Source organism: Macaca nemestrina, chromosome 3, assembly GCF_043159975.1.
Source record: "Macaca nemestrina isolate mMacNem1 chromosome 3, mMacNem.hap1, whole genome shotgun sequence".
NCBI classification, from domain to species: Eukaryota; Metazoa; Chordata; class Mammalia; order Primates; family Cercopithecidae; genus Macaca; species Macaca nemestrina.
The window spans coordinates 85,756,738-85,782,772 of NC_092127.1; the positions used below are offsets into that span (position 1 = coordinate 85,756,738).

General features: G+C 37.2%; 1 long non-coding RNA gene across 1 annotated transcript in view; it reads right to left on the bottom strand.

The window, feature by feature from the left end:
• Positions 1-26,035, bottom strand: part of LOC105486325 (uncharacterized) — a 115,695-nt gene that overhangs the window by 62,818 nt on the left and 26,842 nt on the right. Inside the window, exon 2 of the long non-coding RNA XR_011621134.1 lies at positions 8,015-8,164. This is a non-coding gene — a long non-coding RNA (uncharacterized lncRNA). The remainder of the gene's footprint in view (positions 1-8,014; positions 8,165-26,035) is intronic.

Below are 26,035 nucleotides of genomic sequence, written 5' to 3' on the forward strand. Positions count from 1 at the left end.
TGCCCCAACCTCATGGTCTTTCTCTACCTAACCTGGTAGCCAAAGACAAAGATCATAATCTCTTGGGAGTTCTATAGCTCTGTCCACTGCCTGAGACACCTGAATACCTAACCAGGTAGCCCTAGAGCAAGTTAGCCTCCTCACTATAGAACCACAGCTGATGAGCTCTTGAAAGTGCCACCTCCTGGCTGGAGGCCAACCAACACAAAACCAGCACACTAAACAAAAACACAACCAAGGACCCTCACAGAGTCCACTTCACTCCCCTGCTACCTCCACAAGAGCACGTGCTGATATCCACAGCTGCAAAACCTGAAGACAGATCACATCACAGAGCTCTTTGCAGACACTCCCTAGTACCAGCCCAGAGGCTAGTAGCTCTGCTGAGTGGCTAGACCAAGAAGAGCAAAACCAATCACTACAGTTCAGCTCTCAGAAGCCCCATTCCTAGGGGAATGGGGAGAATACCATATCAAGAAAGCACCCTGTGGGAAAAAAGAATCTTAACAGCAGCCTTTGAATCCCAGATCTTACCTCTGACATAGTCTACCCAAATAAGAAGGAACCAGAAAAACAACTCTGGAAATATGACAAAACGAGGTTCTTTAATGCCCCCAAAGGATTACACCAGGTCACCAGCAATGGATCCAAACCAAGACAAAATCTCTGAATTGCCAGAAAAAGAATTCAGAAGGTCAATTATTAAGCTATCAAGGAGGCACCAAAGGAAGGTGAAGGCCAACTAAATAAATAAAAAAACATGATACAGGATATGAAAGGAATAAATTCTTCAGTGAAATAGACAGCATAAATAACAATCACAATTTCTGGAAATCAAGGACACATAGAAGTGTAAAATGCACTGGGAAATCTCAGCAACAGAATTGAAAAAGCAGAAGAAAGAACTTCAGAGCTGGAAGACAAGGCTTTCTAATTAACCCAATCCACTAAAAACAAAGAAAAAATAATTTTTAAAAATGAACAAAGCCTCCAAGAAGTTTGGAGCTATGTTAAACATCTGAACCTAAGAATAATTGGTGTTCCCAAGGAAGAAGAGATATCTAGAAGTTTGGAAAATATATTTGAGGGAATAATTGAGGAAAACTTCCCTAGCCTTGCCAGAGATCTAGACATCCAAATACAAGCAGCTCAAAGAACATCTGGGAAATTCATCACAAAGAGATCATCACACAGGCACATAGTCATCAGGTTATCTAAAGGCAAGATGAAGGGAAGAATCTTAAGAGCTCTGAGGCAAAAGTATCAGGTAACCTACAAAGGAAAAACTAGCAGATTAACAACAGATATCTCAGCAGAAACCCTAGAAGCTAGAAGGGATTGGGGTCCTATTTTTTGTTGTTCTTGTTTTGTTTTGTTTTGTTTTTGAGACAGAGTCTTGCTCTGTTGGCCAGGCTGGAGTGCAGTGGCATGATCTCAGCTCACTGCAACCTCCTGGCCTCAAGCAATTCTCCTGCCTCATCCTCCTGAGTAACTGGGATTACAGGTGCCTGCCACCACGCCTGGCTAATTTTTGTATTTTTAGTAGAGACGAGGTTTCACCATGTTGGCCAGGCTGGTCTTGAACTCCTGACCTCAGGTGATCCACCCGCCTCGGCCTCCCAAAATGCTGGGATTATAGGCATGAGCCACCGGGCCTGGCCTGGGGTCCTATTTTTAGCCTCCTTTATCAGCCAAGAATTTTGTATCCAAGGAAACTGAACTTCATAAATGAAGGAAAGATACAGTCTTTTCTAGGCAAACAAATACTGGGAGAATTTGCCACTACCAAGCCAGCACTACAAGAATTGCTAAAAGGAGCTCTAAACCTTTAAACAAATCCTTGAAATGCACCAAAATAGAATCTCCTTAAAGCATAAATCTCACAGAACCTATATAACAACAGCATAATGAAAAAAACAAGGTATTCAGGAAACAAATAGCACAATGAATAGAACAGTACCTCGCATCTCAATACTAGTATTGAATACAAAGTGCTTAACTGCTCTATTTAAAATATACACAATGGCAAAATAAATAAGAATTCACCAATCAAATTTCTGCTGTCTTCAGGAGACTCACCTAACACACAAGGATGTACATAAAGTAGAGGTGGAAAAAGATATTCCATGCAACTGGAATGGTGAACAGGAGTAGTTACTCTTATATCAGATAAAACAAAATTTTAAGCAACAGCAGTTTAAAAAGACAGAGACATCATATAATGATAAAAGCACCAGTTCAACAGAAACATATCACAATTCTAAATATATATGCACCTAACTCTGGAGTTCCCAGATTTATAAAACAATTACTACTAGACCTAACAAGTGAGATACATGGCAACACAACAATAGTTGGGGACTTTTACTCCACTGAGAGCACTAAACAGGTCATCAAGACAGAAAATCAACAAAGAAGCAGTGGACTTAAACTATACCCTATAATAAACAAACATAACAGATATTTACAGAACAGTCCACCCAAGAACTGCAGAATATACATTCTATTCATCAGCACATGGAAGAATAGACAATCTAAGGTCATACCTCACATAACTGGAGAAACAAGAACAATCCAAACCTAAACCCAGTAGAAGAAAAGAAATAACGAAGATCAGAGCAGAACTAAATGAAATTGAAACAAAAGTAATACAAAAGATAAATGAAACAAAAAGCTGGTTCTTTGAAAAGATAAATAAAATTGATAGACCATTAGTAAGATTAACCAAGAAAAGAAGAGTGAAGATCCTAATAAGCTCAATTAGAAACAAAACAGGAGATTACAACCAATACCACAGAAATACAAAAGATCATTCAAGGCTACCATGAACATCTTTATGCACATAACCTAGAAAACCTACAGGAGATAGATAAATTCCTGGAAATATACAACCCTACTAGATTAAAGCAGTAAGATATAGAATCTCTGAACAAACCAATAACAAGCAGAGAGACTGAAATGGTAATAAAAGTCCAGGACCAGATGGATTCACAGCTGAATTCTATCAGACATTCAAGGAAGAATTGGTGCTAATTCTATTGACACTATTCCACAAGATAGAGAAAGAGGGAGTCCTCCCTAAATTATTCTATGAAGCCAGTATCACCCTAATACCAAAACCAGGGAAGGACACAACAAAAAAGAAAACTACAGACCAATATACTGGATGAACATGGATGCTAAAATCCTCAACAAAATACTAGCAAACTGAATACAACAGTATATCAAAAAAATAATCCACCATGATCAAGTGGGTTTCAAACCAGGAATGCAGGCATGGTTTAACATACATAAGTTGATAAATATGATACACTACATAAACAGAATTAAAAACAAAAATCACGTGATCATCTCAGTAGATGCAGAAAAAACATTTGACAAAATTCAGTAACTGTTTATGATTAAAACCCTCAGAAAGATAGGCATAGAGGGGACATACCTTAAGGTAATAAAAGCATCTATGACAAACTCACAGCCAACATTATACTAAATGGAGAAAAGTTGAAAGCATTCCCCCTGAGAACTGGAACAAGACAATAATTCCCACTTTGACCACTTCTATTCAACATAGTACTAGAAGTTCTAGCCAGAGAAATCACACAGAAGAAAGAAATAAAGGGCATCCAAATTGGTAAAGAGGAAGTCAAACTGTCACTATTTGCTGATGATATGATTGTATACCTAGAAAATTCTAAAGATTCATCCAAAAAGCTCCTAGAAATGATAAATGAATTCAGCAAAATTTCAGGATACAAAATTAATGTACACAAATCAGTAGCACTGCTATACACCAACAGTGACCAAGCTGAAAATCAAATCAAGAACTCTACCACTTTCATCACAACTTCAAAAAATAAAATACTTAGGAATATACCTAACCAAGGACATGAAAAACCTCTACAAAGAAAACTACAAAACACTGCTGAGATAATTCATAAGCAACACAATATTGATTCTATCCATTCCATGCTCATGGATGAGTAGAATCAATATTGTGAAAATGACCATACTACCAAAAGCAATCTACAAATTCAATACAATTTTCATCAAAATACCACCATCATTCTTTACAGAACTAGAAAAGACAATTCTAAAATTCATATAGAACCAAAAAAGAGCCTGCATAGCCAAAGCAAAACTAAGCAAAGAGAATAAATCTGAAGGCATCACATTACCCAACTTCAAACTATACTATAAAGCCATAGTTACCAAAACAGCAAGGTACTGGTATGAAAAATAGGCACATAGACCAACAGAAGAGAATAGAGAACCAAGAAATAAAGCCAAATACTTAGAGTCAATTGATCTTCTACAAAGCACACAAAAACATAAAAGGAAAGGACACTCTATTTAAAAAATGGTGCTGGGATAATAGGCAAGCCACATGTAGAAGAATAAAAGTGGATCCTCATCTCTCACTTTATACAAAAATCAACTAACTGCTAGATAGATCAACGACTTAAATCTAAGACCTGAAACCAAAAAGAATCTAGAAGTTAACATCAGAAAACCCCTTCTAGACATTGGCTTAGGCAAATACTTCATCACCATAAACCCAAAAGCAAAAGCAACAAAATCAAAGATAAATAGATGGGACTTATTTAAACTAAAAAGCTTCTGCACAACAAAAGAAATAACCAGCAGAGTTAACAGACAATCCACAGCCTGGGAGAAAATCTTCACAATCTATACATTTGACAAAGGACTAATATCCAGAATCTACAATGAACTCAAACAAAGCAGCAAGAAAAACACAATCCCATCAAAAAATGGGGTTGAACAGACAGTTCTCAAAGGAAGATATACATATGGCCAACAAGCATATGGAAAAATGCTCAACATCACTAATTATCAGGGAAATACAAATACCACCTCACTCCTGCAAGAATGACTATAATAAAAAAATAATGGATGTTGGCATGAATGCAGCAAAAAGGGAACATTTTTACACTGTTGGTGGAAATGTACACTAGTACAACCACTATGGAAAACAGTGTGGAGATTCCTTAAAGAACTAAAAGTAGATCTACTGTTTGATCCAACAATCCCACTTCTAGGTATCTATCCAGAGGAAAAGTCAATATACGAAAAAGATACTTACACATGCACGTTTATAGTAGCACAATTTGCAATTGCTAAGATATGGAACCAGCCCAAATGCCCATCAATCAACTAGTGGATAAAGAATATGTGGTATATGTATACTATGGAATACTACTCAGCCATAAGAAGGAACAAAATAATGGCATTCACAGCAACCTGGATAGAATTGGAGACTATGATTCTAAGTGAAGTAACTCTGGAATGGAAAACCAAACATCATACATTCTCACTCCTGTGTGGGAGCTAAGCTACGAGGATGCAAAGGCATAAGAATGATACATTGGATTCTGGGGACACAGGGGAAAGGATTGGGGGGTGGCGAGGGATAAAAGACTACACATTGGGTATAGCATACACTGCTCGGGTGATGGAGGCACAAAAATCTCACAAATCACCACTAAAGAATTTATTCATGTAACCAAACACCACTTGTTCCCCGGAAGTTTTACTGAAATAAAAAAAAAGTTTTTAAAAAGTTTCATGACTAACATGTACTACAAATCACATAAAATATTAAACCAGAAGTTATATTTGAGTAAACTATTTGATATATGGAAAATTAAGTAGAATTCAGGTTGAGTAAAATACACATTTTCTAAAACATTTATTTTTTCCTTATCGGTAACTGGGACCAGACATTCTCTATCAGTAAGAGGGTTCTAAGAAGAAAAAAAAAAATGACATTTTTATTGTAGACAAGAAGATTTAATCTTTTTAGACCACAAAGAAAGACATGTAAGTTTTCTACCTGGAATAATATTATGACAGAGCCAAGTATTCAAAAAATGCTAAACTTTTCAAAATAATTGCTGAACTCATGCTTTCATGATTTTATTATTTCTAGAATTATGTTTTTAAAATATTTTAATGAGTCACTAAGGTCAATAAAAATTTTGCTTATCCATTCTTTTTTGTAGCCATAAAGATATTAGATGAAAGATTATGTACTATCTCTAAATCTTTCAGAGCAGCACTATTTAAAGTGAATAATAACATTCATTACAGGTGGCTGTACAGATTCACAAAAGAAGAAAGGAGTAAAAGAAACCTGAAACCATTTTCACTTACAAATTTCAGATATAAATTGAGTGAGTTTCAGTGACAAGTGCCGTGAAAACACAAAACCTAATATGACACATAATCTCTGTGCTCAATTTAAAATTTAGAGAAATAAAAACAAACCACATAAAAGCAAGTGACTAATATGAGAGTGCAATTATATTAAATGTAAATATTGTGCTAGTGACTCTAAGCAAAGGTCAGCAAACAAAACAGGTTTCTAGCGTTCACTCTTCTTGAAAAGCAGAGAATTGCCTGAAGACTATATTTGGGGTTACGATGTACGAAAGATGAAAGCAGAATTCTGAAAACTTGGGAAGTAGAAAACCACAAATAATTATTTCAAAAGAATACAAAATAAAATCACAGGGTCAATTATTAATCACAGGGGGTAATCAGAAAGGGGCACAAAAGCAATTATCATAAGCTGACTGACTTGAAACACCAGAGAACTGCAAACATCCAAGAAGAGCTCCCAACTTCAAGTAAAGTATTTTAAATGTACTGCTAAATACATACAAATTAAATCTATGCAGGAAATTTTGGTGGAAATAAGTAAATAGTAATAAAAGTGAGTGAGGAGAGTGCCAAATGTTATGGAAGTTTGTCCTATTAAAAACACTGTAAGAAATATTCCCCTTACTCTTTAATTTTGCTACTTACCATGGTTTTTTATATTAATATTTTAGATAAATAGAAAAATTTGTGTTTTATGTAAAGTACTGATGAATAAGACTAAAATACCAACCACCCATTCAAGACAATCTGCTTCATTCAATTAAAACCTTAAATGTTGGCCGGGCACGGTGGCTCAAGCCTGTAATCCCAGCACTTTGGGAGGCCGAGACGGGTGGATCACTAGGTCAGGAGATCGAGACCATCCTGGCTAACACGGTGAAACCCGTTTCTACTAAAAAATACAAAAAACTAGCCAGGCGAGGTGGCAGGCGCCTGTAGTCCCAGCTACTCGGGAGGCTGAGGCAGGCGAATGGCGTAAACCCGGGAGGCGGAGCTGGCAGTGAGCTGAGATCCGGCCACTGCACTCCAGCCTGGGCGACAGAGCCAGACTCCGTCTCAAAAAAATAAATAAATAAATAAATAAAACCTTAAATGTTATTACTGCAAAGCAAAATGTAACCATATGTACTACAGATATATATATATGAGTACAGACTTTATATTAAAACAGTGAATGACCTGCTATATACTTTATTTTTGCTATTTACTGCCACAATTCAATCCAACAGAGATTTATTGAGCATTTATTATGGGCCAGGCATTGTGTCAGATACAGAGGTGTAGAGATAAACCAACAAATTAATATGGTGCTTCTAAATTCTCTAGCATCAGTTTTCATCCCATGATTTTCCACACCCACTTCTTTACATTTCATTCAACTGAAACCACATTTAACCCAATATAAAGTAACCTAATAAAAAGCATTTGAAGATGCTTATCTCAGTTTAGATTTTGATCTGAATATTTTTCAATTTCAGCAAAATAAGCAAAATAACCCAAATATAAAATGCAAACTAAAGTATTGCAAGTTTTACTTCCATATTGCATCTTACACAAATAATCATCCTCTTTAAGCTTTCTTCTTTTAAACTCTTTCTCTAACATACACATGCATATACATAAACACATATACACACAACTTTAATCTACATTTAATTTTTTAGGCATCAATCATTCTGAGCTAATTAGCTACACATAATCTCAACACTTTCATTGGTCATTTAAATTATTTTAAACCTAAAATCATGATATCAGAAAATGGGTATTAAGGATGAATTGAGACAACCCAATGACTTTGCAGGTAAAAAACGTCAAGTAATTTGGGCTCACTCACATGACCAGCTGTTGGCAGAGTTGGGGTTCTTCTTGCTCTTATTCCAATTCTCTTTCCACTAGCTACAATGTCTCTCTCTACACATCTTGGTGTACTCTTATCCTGGTTTCTTCATTCTTAATATCGTTTCTGAGAGTACTGGTATACTTGCTATAAGCCAAATAAAACATTCCTATATTAATTACTTTATAGTGACACTTCCTATATTACACCAAAAGATTAAAAATATCTACAGAGAAACCAACAATATCCCCAGACTTTAATCATAGCAATTATTAAATGTCTTATATTATCCATTGATAAAGACTTTTATTTTGCAAATGGCCTTTAATTTTAGTTTATTTCTTCCTAATAGTCCAAAATTAGTTGTAGCTACAATTTAGCACACTTTTCAATGATGCACCACTTCAGTCCTTTCAGAAATCTTAGCCCATAAAGCTTTTTTCTAAAATATTAGGATGAAAATTCTAAGGACTGATTAACCACTCACCATAAAAGACAACACTGATAAAATACTAGAAAACCCAGCAGGGTGCAGTGGCTCATGCCTGTAATCCCAGCACTTTAGGAGGCCAAGGCAGGCAGATCATGAAGTCAGGAGATTGAGAACATCCTGGCTAACACAGTGAAACCCTGTCTCTACTATAAATACAAAAAATTAGCTGGGCATGGTGGCATGCACCTGTAATCCCAGCTACACAGGAGGCTGAGACAGGAGAATCACTTGAACCTAGGAGGTAGAGGTTGCAGTGAGCAGAGGTCATGCCAGCGCACTCTAGCCTGAGCAATAAAGCAAGACTCCATCTCAAAAAAAAAAAACAACTAGAAAACCCAAGTGTATTTTCTAAATAGGTAATATATTAAAATATTCTCCAATATATGAGAAAAATTTCATTCAATAAGTATTTATTGAATGCATACATTTTACATGTTATATCATTAATATAGTCAAATCTATGCATCTATAGTCATTTAGCATATGCACTTTAAGTATCAATTCAAAATTGATGAAATAGGAAACAGAAAAACAGTAAAACTAATATATAAATTAAAATCTGCTACTTAGACACATTTTTAAAATAGGAAATGATTTAATAAAAATAAAAGAGCATAAATACACAAAATAAGAAACGACAAAGGCCAAATAACCATATAAATCAATTTTTTGTTTTGAAAACTATATTATGAAACTATAATTAAATACATTTTAAAACTTGAGTGAAATGGAAAATTTTCTAGTGATTACAATGTAACATAACTAACAGAAGAAAGAAATGTAAAACTGTAAACAAGCCAATTACCATCAAAAAAATAGAAAAAAAAAAGATAAAAGAGCTACTCCATAAAGGGCACCAGACTCAAATGTTTCTGGGGAGAGTTCTACTCAATATTTTTAGTTCACACAATTCTAGTGTTATTTAAACTGTTTCAGAGCATATACAAAAGGGAGAAAAAAACAAATTCAATTTAAAGATGCAGGGATAATACTGATACCTTAAGTTACAAGGTTTACACAAGAATAAAAACTATAAACTAATATCACTTAGGATTATCAATGTAAAAATTACACATAATATATTGGCAAATGTCATCCAGCAGCACACTAGAAAGAAAACACAGGATGACCAAGTAAGTTTATTCCAGGAATGCAAAAATTGTTCAATATCATGAAATCCTAATAGCTCAAAGGAGAGAAAAATCATACAATTATCTCTACAGGTATAGAAAAAGGATTTAGCATAGTTTAGCAGCAATTGTCGATTTTAAAAAAGAAGAAAATAGTTAATAAAACAGGACTCACTGGATGCTTTTTTAATATGTTCTTATCCTTAAGGGAAGAACATTGGATGAATTTTTACATAAGGTCGTCTGCTTACTATTACCATTGCTGTTTAATATTTCAAGGAATTAGATAGGTGATTAGATACACATTCTAAAAAGCACCTACCAACACCAAGGAGGAAAATGAGTTGGACACAGGACAGAGAATTCTATAGACTAAAAGGAGAGTTAGAAGGCCATTGCAATAACCCAGGTATAAAATCACAAGTGCCTGAACTAACATAGTGAAAATTGGAATGGAGAGCCACAAGAATTAAAATTATACAAGGTCAATTCAGTAAGGCTTCATTGTTGATGGAATAAAAGAGATTAGTCCCAGATACTTGGGCTAGTTGGCACATCATAGAGTTATTGATTAAGATAGAGAACACAGGAGGATATTTGTATGAGAAAATTGCTTCAGTCTTTAAAAAATTGAGTTAGAAGAAATAGTGAAAATCAGTGAGGGACTATCTACTACATAGTTGGATATTTGGGTTCGGGAAAGAATTCAACACAAGAACTCTTGATTTTTCTATCATGTTTCTATTTAACCCTGACAACAATTTAATGAGATTGTATTATTATCCTAACTTTACAAATAAGCAACAAATCAGTAAATTACAGAGGAAAAAAAAAAAAAAGAAGACCTGGGGTTTTAAAACTCTGTCTCAGTACACTGCCTCTAAGATAGAAGTATGATACAGAAAGAAAGTAACAGAGATGATCTCTAATCAGATACAGAAGGAAACAAGAGAAAAGAACATCAACCAAAAAAAAAAAAAAAAAAAAAAAAAAAAAAAACACATGGACTCAAGGGTTGATATATCAATCACACTAACTTATAGTTGCATGTGTACATGAAATGTTTGTGAAGTACTTTTACATGTATTAAAAAAATCTCAGGTATTGTCATTTCTCCCTTACAGCATTAGAAAAGTTTAGGGTATACTAGTAAGTCATACTGCTGACAAACTCTACAGTCATTATATTAGGATTTATTTTTTACACCCATTCTGATGTTCTTTCTACTAAGGTATGGTACCACTACATAGCAGCATATGGATTAAGCATTATTAAAATCTTATTAAAAATAACTCAAAATTTTGACACAAGAAACCAAGTGACTCCCATTAGTTAGGTTATTGAGATATTACTGAATAAGATTTGTTATGGAGATAACAATAATTATTTTCAAAACTTTGATAGAGATGTAATTGCGTTGAAGTGAGTCAGGCAAAACATGTAACTATATTGGATGTGGACTCATTTCTGCTGATTCACTGTGAGAAACAATATAGGCAGAATTTAACTTGAGCAACCTCCAAGCACTAAGGAAACTTAGGTGGTTCGGGAGCACACGTAGTGTTTCTCCTTCTGCTTCTATTAAAGATCATGATTTTGGAAATAACTCAACAGTGGCTACATAGATATGATACAAGAATCAAACTTATTGATTCATAAGCCTTACTGTGCCAATCTAGTGGAGAGCATTCAGATGAGAAAGAAAGGGAAATAATAATGTTATTACAGATTTCCACATAGAAAACAGGAATGAATCATCCCTAACACAGGTGACAAATTCAGCACAGGCAAGAGATGGTAGTGATGAGGACTTTCGATTATCTGAATATCTACTAGAAGCCAAATCTTGCTTAAAAAAACTGCCTCAGATATATTCTAGTCTTCTCTCCCTCTTTTATTTTTATTTTTTGATCATTACTTCTTCCCCTTCTGATAATATCCTCATGCTTCCCTTTCTGATAATATCCCCATGCACAAGCTTGAATAAACATATTTAACTGCTATTTTAACATGTTATTTTGGACTAGTTTGTAATATGAGCATGACAGAAATTTAGATAGGAAATGACCTCTTCAATTTGGAATAAATGATAGAAGAAAAAATAGTAGACATAGTCAAACATAGCCAAACAACAAATTTAAAATGTATTGAGAAAGGAGAGAAAAATATGATGATCTCAAAGTTTTTAACAGAAATGATACAGAAGTGACATAAAGTCTGAAGATAGCTCTCAAAAGACTTAAGCCAAGACCGTGCTGAAATTGTGGAAAACCTGAAAACAAGTGGGACATTTTTATCTAATTTCAGGGAAGCAATAAACAAGCAATGCCTATTTCTCTGCTAGAGGTAGATAATGAAATGTTAATGGATGATAAAGAGATGGCTGAATGATCTATTAAGCAATTTCATTTTCATTTTCTCCAAGAAGTACAATCTTTATAACTATGTTACCCTAAAGCTTGCCTGAGCTGTTCAGATATCACCACAAATTCTAAACAATCCTGGAGGGTCAATGGGACAGGATACTCTCCAATGAAGAGCAAATACTGAACATCCCATTTAATTCATAAATATTTCAGTATATGTCTAAAAGAAAAGGATTCTTTTTATTTAAAAGATTATCACTCTTTTAAAAATTAACAACAATTATTTTCTATGGAAAACAGTATGGAGATTTCTCAAAGAACTAAAAGTAGATCTACCATTCAATTCAACATCCCACTACTGGGTATCTACCCAAAAGAAAAGAATTCACTATATCAAAAAGACACCTGCACATGTATGTTGATTGCAGCACAATTGCAAAAATAAGGAATCAACCTAAGTTCCCAACAACTGATAAGTGGATAACAAAAATATGAGGTGTGGGGGGGTGTGTGTGTGCGCGTGCATGTATATATACCACATATATATATACACACACCCCACACACATATATATACACACACCACACATGTATACTACATATACATACATACCACATATATATACACACCAGAATTCCATGATATATATACATATATGTATGTATATAATATATACATTTTATTTTATATGAGGCATTAGTTCATGTAACTAAAAGTGATTTTGTTTTATATATACATATTTTATATATACAGACACACAAACATATACACATATATGTATATATATCATGGAATATTACTCAGCCATAAAAAGGAACAAAATAATGTCACATGCAGGAACTTGGATAGAACTGGAGGCCATTATCCTGAGTGAAGTAACTCAAGAATGGAAAACCAAATACCACATGTTCTCCCTTATAAGTGGGAGCTAAGCTATGTGTATGCAAAGGCAAATGGAGTGGTATAATGAACACTGGAGCAGGGAGGGTTGGAGTGGGGAGGGGATGAAAAGCTACCTATTGGGTAAAATGTACACTATTTGGGTGATGGATACACTAAAAGCCCAGACTTCACTACTATACAATTAAGTCATGTAACCAAAAACAACTTGTATCCCTAAATCTATTGAATTTTTTTTAAGTCCTGCTTTTTAGAAATGGCCATATACAAAGTTTAATATGCCACCCTTATATACATATATAAAATAGAGAGAATAAAGAACAATATACTTTAATTTTAGGGATGAACATCTTTTATTTAACGTGTCCTTTTTACTTTGTTCATCTGAAGGGCGAAAGAAGCACTTCATATCTCTATGTATTATTGCCAAGGTGTCTATTTTTGCAAACTCTAGTAGTGTATAAGATACCTGTCCATCAAATAGCCTGACAAAGTTCCAGTGTGAATAAGATTCACGACATAGAACAAGTGTATTATTTAAACCAGCGTTTCTGAACCAGGATTGGTGGTACTATATATCTAATAGGCATTTGGAAGAGTGTGAAGACGTAAAGATGTTTTAGTTGTCACAATAGCTGGGGGATATGGTCGTAATTTAGTGGGTGGCACCAGGAATGAAAAACACCCTACAAAGCATGTGAGACTATTCTTACAACAAAAAAACTTACCCTGCCCATTGTCCCAGTAGTGTTCATGTTGAGAAACACTTATTTAAACCATGATTGTGTTCATGGCACACTTTACACAAAATACCAGAATTTTTGGATGCACTTTCAAAGAAATGCAATTGTAGCCATATATTACTGCATTTCCTTGGATGACCTTCAGCACTGTCTTGCTGTTTGAATAGAAGTGTGTTTACTGCCTTGAATTCCATTCCATAATCTCCCCAGGCCAAATTCTCATTTGTTTCAGTAAACCCAAGTCTTTCCTAGGTGCTAAGTTTGTGGATGTATGCCACCTCTTCTATGCTCCTTGCAGCAATTTTTGCTCCACTCTTCGCCACATCTTTTTTCCAGCTCTTTGGAGGTAGGATCAACTACACCACATCTTATGACACTCAGGGCTGTGAGTTCAGTCTGCCAGACATTTCTAAAATAGCTTTCATTCTCAGCTGTAGCCAAAACTCGATGAGCAAAATCTGGTACCACATTTGTGGGAAATCTCTAGCATTCAAGCCCCAGGAAATCAACTGAGAATCAATGACATATAGACCATCAGATTTTGATTTTACATATTAACAGGTAACTTTTTCAGCTCTTTCTTTTCACATTCCTTGACTTTCTTTAATATTTTTACCAAAATAAACATGAGTTCTTATGAAGGATAGTTTTTTAGCAGTCTTTTAGTTACTACTCCTTTGTTATGTGCATCTTTTTCCAAATGAGGTGGGCTCTCATCAATAGTGAAACCCATCGTTAGTTAGCTGTGCCTTCTATTTCCTCTTTCACTTAGTACACCCACAGCTAAAGTAGCTTGATCGCCCTAGGGTGCTAATCAAACACTTTTTCAATAACAGCTGGTTCAACAGCTGTTGACATTTGATGAATCTACTTGTTCGTATCCCAGAACATTTTGTTTATTCTCATTAAATGCAAAGGGAAGAAATGAAAGAAAACACAGGAGAGAACTTGCAAACAGAAATGTTTTTCAGGGAACTTTCTGGCTTAACCTATGAGCCATGAAATTAGTGATATACTAAATAAGCTGAAAATGTTACAATTTAAAGATCTTGACAGTATGGAGGGTGGGGTGCTGCTCCTTTGCCCATGCATATAAGAAAATACATAAGTTATTGATATAACTTATAACTAATGTCAACACTGTGAATAAACCTCCTTAAACAGGGGTTGGCAAACTGAGGCTCATGGACAAATCCAGTCTGCTATCCATTTATGTACGGCTCAAGAACTAAGAATGGTTTTGGTTTTCATATTTTTGAACGGTTGAAAAGAAAACAAAAGAAGAATACTATTTCATATAGGTAAAAAGTATATAAAATTCAAGTTTTACTGCCTATAAATAAATTTATGTTGAAACACCATCACATTCATTCTTTTATGTATTGTCTATGGCTGATTCTGCACTACACTGGCAAAGTTGAGTAGTTACGACAAAGACCATATGACCCTTAAAGCCCAAAATATCTACTATATGGTCTTTTAAAGAGAAAGTAAAAGGTGAAGAATGTTAGGAAAAGTTTAATTATCTAAATGGATGTTAATTTAAGTAAAATCTTTTTGAAAGCTGTAGCAGTGGTACACAAGCATTAGACCTGTGTTCCACAGCTGATTCAATGCCAAATAAATCAATCTTCTAAGCTAATTTGCACAATTAAGAAATAGAAATGAGTATATTTAACTCACCTTTCTAAAAAGAAAATATGTAACTGAAGTATGATATAAATAATACACAAACTATAAACTAGCTATTATAATTAATATACCAACTATGTACACTCTAATACATAATATACGAATGCAATGAACATTCACAAAGTGAACATACTTTTCTAACCTCCATGGATTTCAAGAAATAAAATATAACCAGTACCCTAGAAGTCCCCCTAAGACCCCTTTCCCCAAAGAAACCACTATCCTGGTCCATATGCTCATATGCCATTCAGGATATGTGAATGCGGGTTGACAAGGTACAGGTGGATGACAATCTGGAGTCATGAACTATGTAATATGGCAGGGTATAGAATAGCACAGCACACTCAGACACAACCACAGCCCTGACTTGTCACGTTCAACCTCACCAATGAAAGCCTCATCCAAGCATATTTCTGAATTCAGGAAGTGGAATTTATACACAGACATTTAGGTATCATGATAAAGGAGATTATAGCTCATCTATAGAACCTAACTGGTGCATAGTTAACTCTAAGTTTTTCTAACAAAATCTGAGGGCATTATTGGAGACATTTTGTTTCCTCCAAAGCAAGCAAAATTTTTAACATGCTTCAACTATCCTTTGAACATTACTACCATCCTGTATTCCTTATTGTTTTTGTTAGGGTTTTGTTATCTCTTACAAACACACACATTCTAAAAGCCAAGTTATTTTTATAATCTTTTGTTTTAACTTTTATTTTAGGTTCAGGGGTACATGTTCATGTTTGTTACATAGGTAAACTTGTGTCACAGGGGTTTGTTGTACAGATTATTCCATCACCCAGATACTAAGCCTTGGACCCAATATATTATTTTTTCTGATCCTCTCCCATCTCCTACCCTCCACCCTTAAGTATAACCTGGTGTTGGTTGTTCTCCTCTCTGTGTCCATGTGTTCTTATCATTTAGCTCCCACTTATAAGCAAGAACATGTGGTATTTCATTTTCTGTTCCTGTGTTAGTTTGCTATGGATGATGGCCTCTAGCTCCATTCATGTTCCTGCAAAGAATATGATCTCATTCTTTTTTAATGGCTGTATCATATTCCATGGTGTAAAGGTACCACATTTTCTTTATCTAGCCTACCATTGATGGTTATTTAGGTTGATTTCATGTCTTTGCTATTGTGAATAGTGCTGCAGTGAACATTCACATGCATATGTCTTTATGGTAGAATGATTTATATTCCTCTCAGTATATACCCAGTGTATTCATCTGTTTTCACACAGCTGATAAAGACATACCCGAGACAGGGCAATTTAGAAAAGAAAGAGATGTAATGGACTTACAGTTCCATGTGGCTGTTGACAGCTCACAATCATGGTGGAAGGCAGAAGGCAAGTCTCACATAGTGGTGGACAAGAGAAGGGGAGCTTGTGAGGGGCAACTCCCTTTTTTCACAACCATCAGATCTCGTGAGACTTATTTGCTATCATGAGAACAGCATGGGAAAGGCCTGCCCCTATGATTCAATTACCTCCTACCAGGTCCCTCTCACAACATGTGGAAATTCAAGACTAGATTTGGGTGGGGATACAGCCAAACCATATCATTTCAACCCTGGCCCCTCCCAAATCTCCTGCCCTCACATTTCAAAAGCAATCATGCCTTCCCAACAGTCACCCAAAGTCTAAACTCATTTCAGAATTAATTCAAAAGGCTACAGTCCAAAGTCTCATCTGAGACGAGGCAAGTCCCTTCCACCTATGAGCCCGTAAAATAAAATATAAGTTAGTTACTTCCTAGATACAGTGGGGGTGCAGGAATTGTGTAAATACAGCTAATCCAAATGGGAAAAATTAGCCAAAACTACAGGGCTACAGGCCTCATACAAGTCCAAAATCCAGCAGGGCCGTCAAATCTTAAAGCTCCAAAATGATCTCTTTTGACTTCATGTCTCACATCTGGGTCACGCTGATGCAAGAGGTGGGTTCCCATGGTCTTGGGCAGCTCCACCCCTGTGGCTTTGCAGGATACAGCCTCCCTCCTGGCTGCTTTCACAGGCTGGCATTGAGTGTCTGCAGTTTTTCCATGTGCACAGTGCAAGCTGTCAGTAGATCTACCATTCTAAGGTCTGGAGGATGGTGGCCCTCTTCTCACACCTCCACTAGGCACTGCCCCAACAGGGACACTATGTGGGGGCTCTGACATTTCCCTTCCAAACTGCCCTTGCAGAAGTTTTCCATGAGGGCCTTGTCCTGGCAACAAACTTCTGCCTGGGCATCCAGGCATTTCCATACATCTTCTGAAATCTAGGTGGAGGTTCCCAAACCCCAATTCTTGCCTTCTGCGCACTCACAGGCTCAGTACCACATGGAAGGTGCCAAAGCTTGGGGCTCACATCCTCTGAAGCCATGGACCAAGCTCTACATTGGCCCCTTTCTGCCATGGCTGGAGCAGCTGGGACACAGGGCACCAAGTCCCTAGGATGCACACAGCATGTGGACCCTGGGCCCATGAAACTACTTTTTCCTCCTAGGCCTCCAGGATGTGATGGAAGTCCTGCTGTGATGACCTCCCACATGCACTGGAGACATTTTTGCTGGTGTCTTGGGGATTAACATTCAACTCCTCATTGCTTAAGCAAATTCCTGCAGCCAGCTTGAATTTCACCTCAGAAAATGGGATTTTCTTTTCTATGACATTGTCAGGCTGCAAATGTTCTGAACTTTTATGCTCTGTTTCCATGTAAGTCTTCTTTTGAAAAGTGTCTGTTCATGTCTTTTGCCCATTTTTTAATGGATTTTTTTCTTGTAAATTTGTTTAAGTTTCTTATAGGTGTTAGATATTAGACCTTTGTCAGATGGATAGTTTGCAAACATTTTTTTCCATTCTGTAGGTTGTTTACTCTGTTGATAGTTTCCTTTGCTGTGATGAGCTTACTTAGATCCCATTTGTCAATTTTTGCTTTTGTTTGTAGCAAGACAAGCTGCAGACAAAACCCCTCAGACAACAAGTTAAAGAAGGAAAGGTTTTATTCGGCCAGGAGCTTCGGTAAGACTCACGTCTCCAAAAACCAAGCTCTCCAAGTGAGCAATTCCTGTCCCTTTTAAGGGCTTACAACTCTAAGGGGGTCCACATGAGAGGGTCATGATCAATTGAGCAAGCAGGGGATATGTGACTGGGTGCTGCATGCACTGGTAATCAGAACAGAACAGAACAGGACAGGGGTTTTCACAATGCTTTTTCATACAATGTCTGGAATCTATAGATAACCAGTTAGGTCAGGAGTCAATCTTTAACCAGGCCCAGGGTGCAGCGGTACAGCACTGGGCTATCTGCCTGTGGATTTAATTTCTGCCTTTTATTTTTTACTTCTTCTTTTTTTGGAGGCAGAAATTGGGCATAAGACAATATGAGAGGTGATCTCCTCCTTTACTCCCCCGCTTTGAGAATTTCACTCATTAGTGGGAGTTCTCACTTTTATTCTCACTACCCATGTCTTCTTGCAAGACAGATCGATAGTGATTCATATAGTACACTTGTGCTGAAGCATTTTGGTGAACTAAGGTAGTGATGAAGCTTTTTATCATTTGAAGAAGAACAGATAGCAAACAAGGGAGCAGTAAGCAGGTTTCTATTATTATAACTCCTATTATAAGAGTTTTAAATCCTCCTAGCACAGGGAACCATTTTCCAAACATGGCCCCAGGATCAAATCCAGACCACACTTGAACAGGCAAATGTGCCAGTTTTGTCATATCTCTAACTATGTCTTCAACTACTTGCCCTTGATCATCTATGTGTAGACAGCAATTAGTAAGGTTAAATTTCCCATGATCCCCCTTCAGCTGCTAGCAAGTAGTGGAGAGCCAATCTATTTTGATATATAGCATCTCTCATCTGAGTTTTTTGCCAGGCCAGTATAGTCGAGGCTCTGCCGGTTTTATTAGCGATTAAATATTAGTGATTAAAAATTAGTGATTAAGACAGCTTGTAACTATATGATTCAGTTGAGCACATAAATGGGGGTACGGTATCCCCATGAGCCATCTTGTGCCTAAGTAGGAGGCCCATAATATTGTATGATTCTCTAAGGGGGCCATTTATCATCTTTCCAATTTCCTATAGCTATGCTTCTTTTTTTGCAGGAAGCATAGACAGGGAAGCCCAGGAGTTTGCCTGTCTTTATGGGCAGTAGAAAGAAAGATGGCTTAACAGTGCCAATAACACAACTACCTGCCCCCTGGTCAGGTAATTTGGCATAAGCTCTATGCCCACATATCCAGTATAATGCAGTGGGGGCTGTCTAGTCCCAGTGGGACTCCGGGTGGGTCCACACAGTTTGCAACTTTGGGAATTTACTAAATTACTTCGGGAATTTAGTGTGGTTTGAACTCCACTAGGTGGTTGCTTTTGTAGTACTATTATACAGCTTTTCCCCAAGGCAGCTGAGTTTTCCCACAGGAAGGGTGAAGTCCTTCCCTACTCTTGCTATACAGTATTGTCTAATGATTGAAGCTTTTAGAACCCAGAAGTTATCAGAGTGATTCTTTTGAGCCAGGAATTCATCAGGAACTGGGTCTGTAGGTACTAATTCTCGGGCTCCCCATGACCATTGATCTCCTATTACAGTTTCTCCACATACATAACGTGAAGTGACATGGAGAGACTGGGCTACATGCTTGGCTAATTGCAAAAACAAATTTCTTGTTTTCCCTGGAATTTCTAGTACTGGCACATTCAGTTCATCACAGAAGTTTTGAAATACTGTCTCAGGAGAGCATTTATAAACTCCTCTTTAAACTACAATATTTACTCAAGGATCCAGTCCAGCCCCATCAATTCCTAGGGTTACACATTCCCTTATTTTCCAGTGAAGATTAAGGGGATTTGTTATTACTAGTTCTAAGGGGTTACACTGACCGCTGGTAAAGAAAGGGCCACTTTTCCCTTTCTGAAGGTAGACAGGATTTTTTTCATTTTTTATCCAAGTAGCCTAAATGACACAAGACCAGTATGCACATTCATTTCCACACAGTCCTAATTCATGACAAATGTACTTATTTTCTGCCATATATCCTCTTTTCTAATTAAGAGAACGACATCCTATTCCTAACTTCCGGGTGTGACTGGAGCAGGGGTTGGTGAAGCTGCTCCCATCCATGTACAGCTCACAGTTTACTGATGCTCAAGGATAGTCTTGGAGGTTGGGCCCAGTAGAATAAACTGAGTCCAATACTGTTGTGGGAAGTCAGGGACCATGAACAGAGGGACCAGCTGAAGCTATGGCAGAAGAACATAAACTGTGAAGATTTCATGGACACTTAGTTCCCCAAATTAATACTTTCATAATTTCTTATGCCTGTCTTTACTACAATCTCTGAACATGAATTGTGAAGATTTCATGGACACTTATCACTTCCCCAATCAATACCTTTGTGATTTCCTATGCCTGTCTTTAATCTCTTAATCTCGTCATCTTCGTAAGCTGAGGAGGATGTGTGTCACCTCAGGACCCTGTGATGATTGTGTTAACTGCACAAATTGTTTGTAGAGCAAGTGTGTTTGAACAATATGAAATCTAGGCACCTTGAAAAAGGAAGAGGATAACAGCAATGTTCAAGGAACAAGGGAGATGGCCTTAGACCGACTGCTGGTGAGTCGGACAAAACAGAGCCATATTTCTCTTCTTTGAAAAGCAAATAGGAGAAATATTGCTGAATTCTTTTTCTCAGCAAGGAAGATCCCTGAGAAAGAGAATGCACCCCTGAGGGTAGGTCTATGAATGGCCCCCTTAGAGACGGCTGTCTTTTATGGTCGAAGCCAAAAGGATGAAATAAGCCCCGGTCTCCTGTAGTACTCCCAGGCTTATTAGGATGAAGAAACTCCCACCTAATAAATTTTGGTCACACAGGTTGTCTGCTCTCAAACCCTGTCTCCTGATAAGATGCTATCAATGACAATGCATGTCCTAAACTTCATTAGCAATTTTAATTTCACCCCATCCTGTGGTCCTGTGATCTTGCCCTGCCTCCACTTGCTTTGTGATATTCTATTACCTTGTGAAGCATGTGATCTCTGTGACCCACACCCTATTCGTGCACTCCCTCCCATTTTGAAAATCGTTAATAAAAACTTGCTGGTTTTATGGCTCAGGGAGCATCATGGAACCTGCCAACATGTGATGTCTCCCTCAGAAACCCAGCTTTAAAATTTCTCTCTTTTGTACTCTTTCCCTTTATTTCTCAGACCAGCTGAGACACTTAAGGAAATAGAAAAGAACCAACATTAACTATCAGGGGCAGGATCCCCCAATACAATACCTCTATACAGTTATGTTCAACTGAGCTCTCTGATACTGGGAGCAAGGTGGTGGGGTTTAGGGTGTTGCAAACTTCAATGGTTATGCGGGGGTTTTCACATAGCTAGCTTTGGTACTTGGTTAATCTAGCATTTGTTAGCCAATGATGTCCTTTGGTATTCATCAAAGTTACCACAGCATGGGGGGCCTTTATATTCATGTTTTGCCCAAGGGTTAGTTTATCTGCTTCTTGTGCTAACAGGGCCACTGCTGCCAGGGCCCTTAGACATGGAGGCCAGCCTTTGGAAACCCTGTCTAGTTGTTTTGAGACATAGGCCACTGGCCTTGACCAGGGCCCCACAGTCTGGGTTAAAACTCCAACTGCCATTTTTTCTCTTTCTAACACATAGAGTGTAAAGGGTTCTGTCAGGTCAGGTAGCCCCAGGGCTGAGGCTGACATGAGTTTTTCTTTTAACTCATGAAAAGTTCATTGCTCTTGGTTGTAACAGATGCAGTTTATCCAATCTACATTTTTATTAACTGTCACCCACCAAAATATTGACTTAAAATCCTGCAGCTATTTGATTTCAAGCTGTAAATTGATCTGGTATTCCCCGTGGGGCTCCAATTGTGTCTAAATAGACGTGAGAGTCAAAAGACCCAAAAGGGGCTTCTCTTGCTTTACGATCTCTTATTTTTCCTCCCTCTGGTTGATGAAATGCCAGGGTGAAAGGGACAGCCAATTGGACTAAAGCACAAGTGCCACTCCAGTTATTCGGCAGAGTGCCTAGTAAAGGTCCACCACAATACCACCACACATCCACTCCGGGAAGAACAAGGGCTGAATGATTGATAAGCTCTTGAAAATTCTTAAGCTCACTGCATCCTTTCAGGTCTCCAAGGAACGCTAAGTTTCCTCCCTGTTGTGAGAGACAGTAAGTGAACTTAGTGTTGGGAGATGGAAGCTGGATGGCCTTCGGGGGCTGACCCGCAGGGTGCCGGACTTTGGGATATAGCACAAAGAGCTTGGCACAACTTATTACTCCAGGCTGAAGAATCCTGGAAAAGAGCTACCATGCAGCCCACGCCTGGTCGACTGGAGGACCACCTTAGTAGAAAAGGGACAATCTGGGCCTCTGGCTTGCCATGTGCACAAGCATAACAATTGCTTTTGTTTAACATGCAGATGGAATATTTGATCCATTTCAACCAGGCATTTGCATCTTGGTATCCTGTCTTAATTGCCAAAGTTTCTTTTAAATCTTTCACTTCTATGATCCTCTAGTAAAATGAATGTATGATTTTAGGAAATTACAAAAACCTGTTGGGGCCATCCATCCTTGCTCTTTAGTTGTCCACAGAATGTTGGACCAACTACAGCATAAAAGCTCTACATTGAGGGGCAAGACTTCTGGTTGACACTCAAGTCTTTATCGAAATTTCCCCAGATTAAATGGTCCTAATTTACTAATGCCCAGTCTGAGGAGAGTCAGGAGGGACAGAGGTACTTTTCTGAAGTAGAGAGCTGTCTTTGACTTGGCAAGTCCCCACAGGGTCTAACAAGGCAAGCATTAAATGCAACAGTTTGAAGCAAAATTGACTTGGTTATGTTAATAACTAGATGGTCAACAATAGAGCGAGGAAAGAAGAAAGAGTAATAGAATAGACAAAAGAGTTAAATTTTTCTTAGTTTTAGTTTGGTAGGGTTTTCCCCTGGGACTATGGCCCACAACTCTGGAGGGGGTGGCACTTTCTGGACTCGGATGTGATGAGTCCATCCTTTTTTCGCTGTACAAATAGCAGTCTCAGTGGTTAGCAGCACAAGGTAGGGTCCTTCCTAGACTGGCTCGAGTTTCCCTTCTTTTCACCTTTTGATGAGAATGTGATCTTCCGACTGGTGCTGGTTTACTGGAAATTCTAGGGGTGGTACATGTGCTAAAAGACTTTTAGTTTTGAGGGAAAGGAAAGTGTAAGATAAACCAAGCATATAATTTTTAAGAAATTGACCTTTTGTTTAAAATGTGGGGACATCAGCAGTGGACTTTATAGTCCTTGGTACCTTTCTACTGAGAAATTTCCTTTAGTACCTATCCTTGTTAGTTTTTAGACCAAAGAAGCCAAACACCATTTTATATCTGACAATGCTTCCTGTATGATTTTTATACCAGATAAGCTAAATTTTACCTTTATATTAGTGTGCTATTAATGTTAAACCAAGTTTTAATAAACACCATTTTATATCTGACAATGCTTCCCGTATGATTTTTATACCAGATAAGCTAAATTTTACCTTTATATTAGTGTGCTATTAATATTAAACCAAGTTTTAATAAAACTTGTAGACATATTTATTTAATTTTTAATGTCAGACCATAAGGTAAGATTTTTATAGACCCCTTCTAACCTTTTATAATCTTTGTTAAAGAGCAGGTTAGTGCTTTAAGAAAAATCCATTGTGTTTTTACTTTAATGTCTAGTTCACAGAAAAACTGGATGATCCCCCTTGAACTTTAGCTAATATGTTTACACACAGAATTTTCTTTACAATTAACGTTTTAAAACTTGCTTAAACCTTCAAAACAAAATTTTTTTAACCTTTTAATGTAGGTAAAAATTCACATTCTTATGCCTCCTTATAACCTTTTTACCAAACGTATATTTTACTTTCCTTATACAGCTTGCACATAAACTGTTTCTTCAGTAGTACTCAGGAGGCCTTATGATTTTTAAATTATATAATATTTCTGGTATAAATTCCTTTTTATAACTTTTTTTTCACAACTTTCACAGACAATTCTTTGACATGCCTCAACTTTCTGACTTATTACAAACATTTTTTTCTTTAAACAATCAGTTAATTTATTTCAGGACAAGAATTTGCCATATAATATTCTTTTTACATAAATTCTGCTCCCATTTTTTTTCCCTTTTTTTTTTCAAAGATGATAACCATTCTTTTCCAAAGCGAACTTCCTTTATGTCTGTGGACTAGACTGTCTAAGGCCACAAGATTAGAAGTTACTATAATACATGTTACACTGTTAACTTTTAGCAAACTTCACTTTTGTTGAAAACCTTGTAAGTTTTGGATTTCAATTGTCCTTTGCTATTAATAAGAACTTGCTTAGTCCAAATTAACTTGGAATTGGTATAGATGGCTTTTTTTTTCTTCCTTCAATTACCTGGGAGGAACCATCTATCCTCCTGTCCTGAAGGAAGTTCCTTCTAGGTCTGGTCGGACCTTTGTACGGTGATTAAGATTTAGATCCCCTGTTAGGAAACTTGCTGGGTTAAGGGAATTTTCAGTGGTTAATGTTAAATCATCTTTTTTGTTTTTAACTTAGGATACTTCTAACTGGTGAGGTATGCTCACAATGAAGTTTCCTCTAAAAGTTATTTTTCTACTTTCTTCTGTTAGTAAAGCAGTTGCCGCTACAGACTGAATGCATTTGGGCCATCCACGGGTTACTGTGTTAAGGATTTTTGATAGGGAGGCTACAGGTTGTCAGTGGCCTCAGTGCTTTCAGCTACGTCCTTGTTTACACTTACAACAAGGTGGTATTGGAGTGTTGTAGGGTCATGGAGAAGACCTTTAATTATCAATTATAGGTTTTAAATTTACCCTGGCTTTTAAAGGAATAGCGTACACTGTTTTTTTCTTAACTACTTGTATATTTCTCTCTTTCTCTCTTTCTTTCTCTTTGACTTTCTGTCTCTCTGACTTTACTTTTGCCTCTTTCTCTTCCTCTTTCTCTGTCTCTCTCTTTCTCTCTCTCTTCTTGACTCCCTCTTTGTCTCTCTGTCTCTTCCTCTGTCTTTTCCTCTCTCTCCTTGCCTATTTTTCTCTCTCTTTCCTCTCTCTCTCTCTCTGCTGGTCTTTCCATGCCTCTGACAGCCACTTATGCTGTTGTTCTCTCAACCACTGTGTGTGTAGGGAGGGGAGGGGAATGGACGGGGGGAGCATCTAAAACCAGCTGTAACCAAGTGTCTACATACGGGAACTGGTCTGGGTACCCTGGCTTATGGGTTACCTTGTGCCATACCTTTGAAACAAGGGACCTGTCCAGGCTTCCTTCTGACAGCCAATGCACCTCTAATGTTGGCCAGTCTATCTTACACAAAGTTTTAAGTTTTCCTGGTGTCATAGTACTCCATAGTCTCCCTTAAATCCATTCTTGAAAATTTTCAACATAGTTCCTGGTGGGGTGGGCTTACTTTGTGCCTGAACCATGCTTTCTCGAGACAACACCACGCTCACACCACACGCACACCACAAAACAAAGAATGGGTAAAAAGGGCACACACACACTTTTACAGTTTACACCAAACCAGAGTCAAAACCAAAATCAGAGTATCAGGAAATTCAAGCCAGGTCAAAACCAAAACCAAAGCATCAAGCAATCCAATTCAAGTCAAAAACAAAAACCAA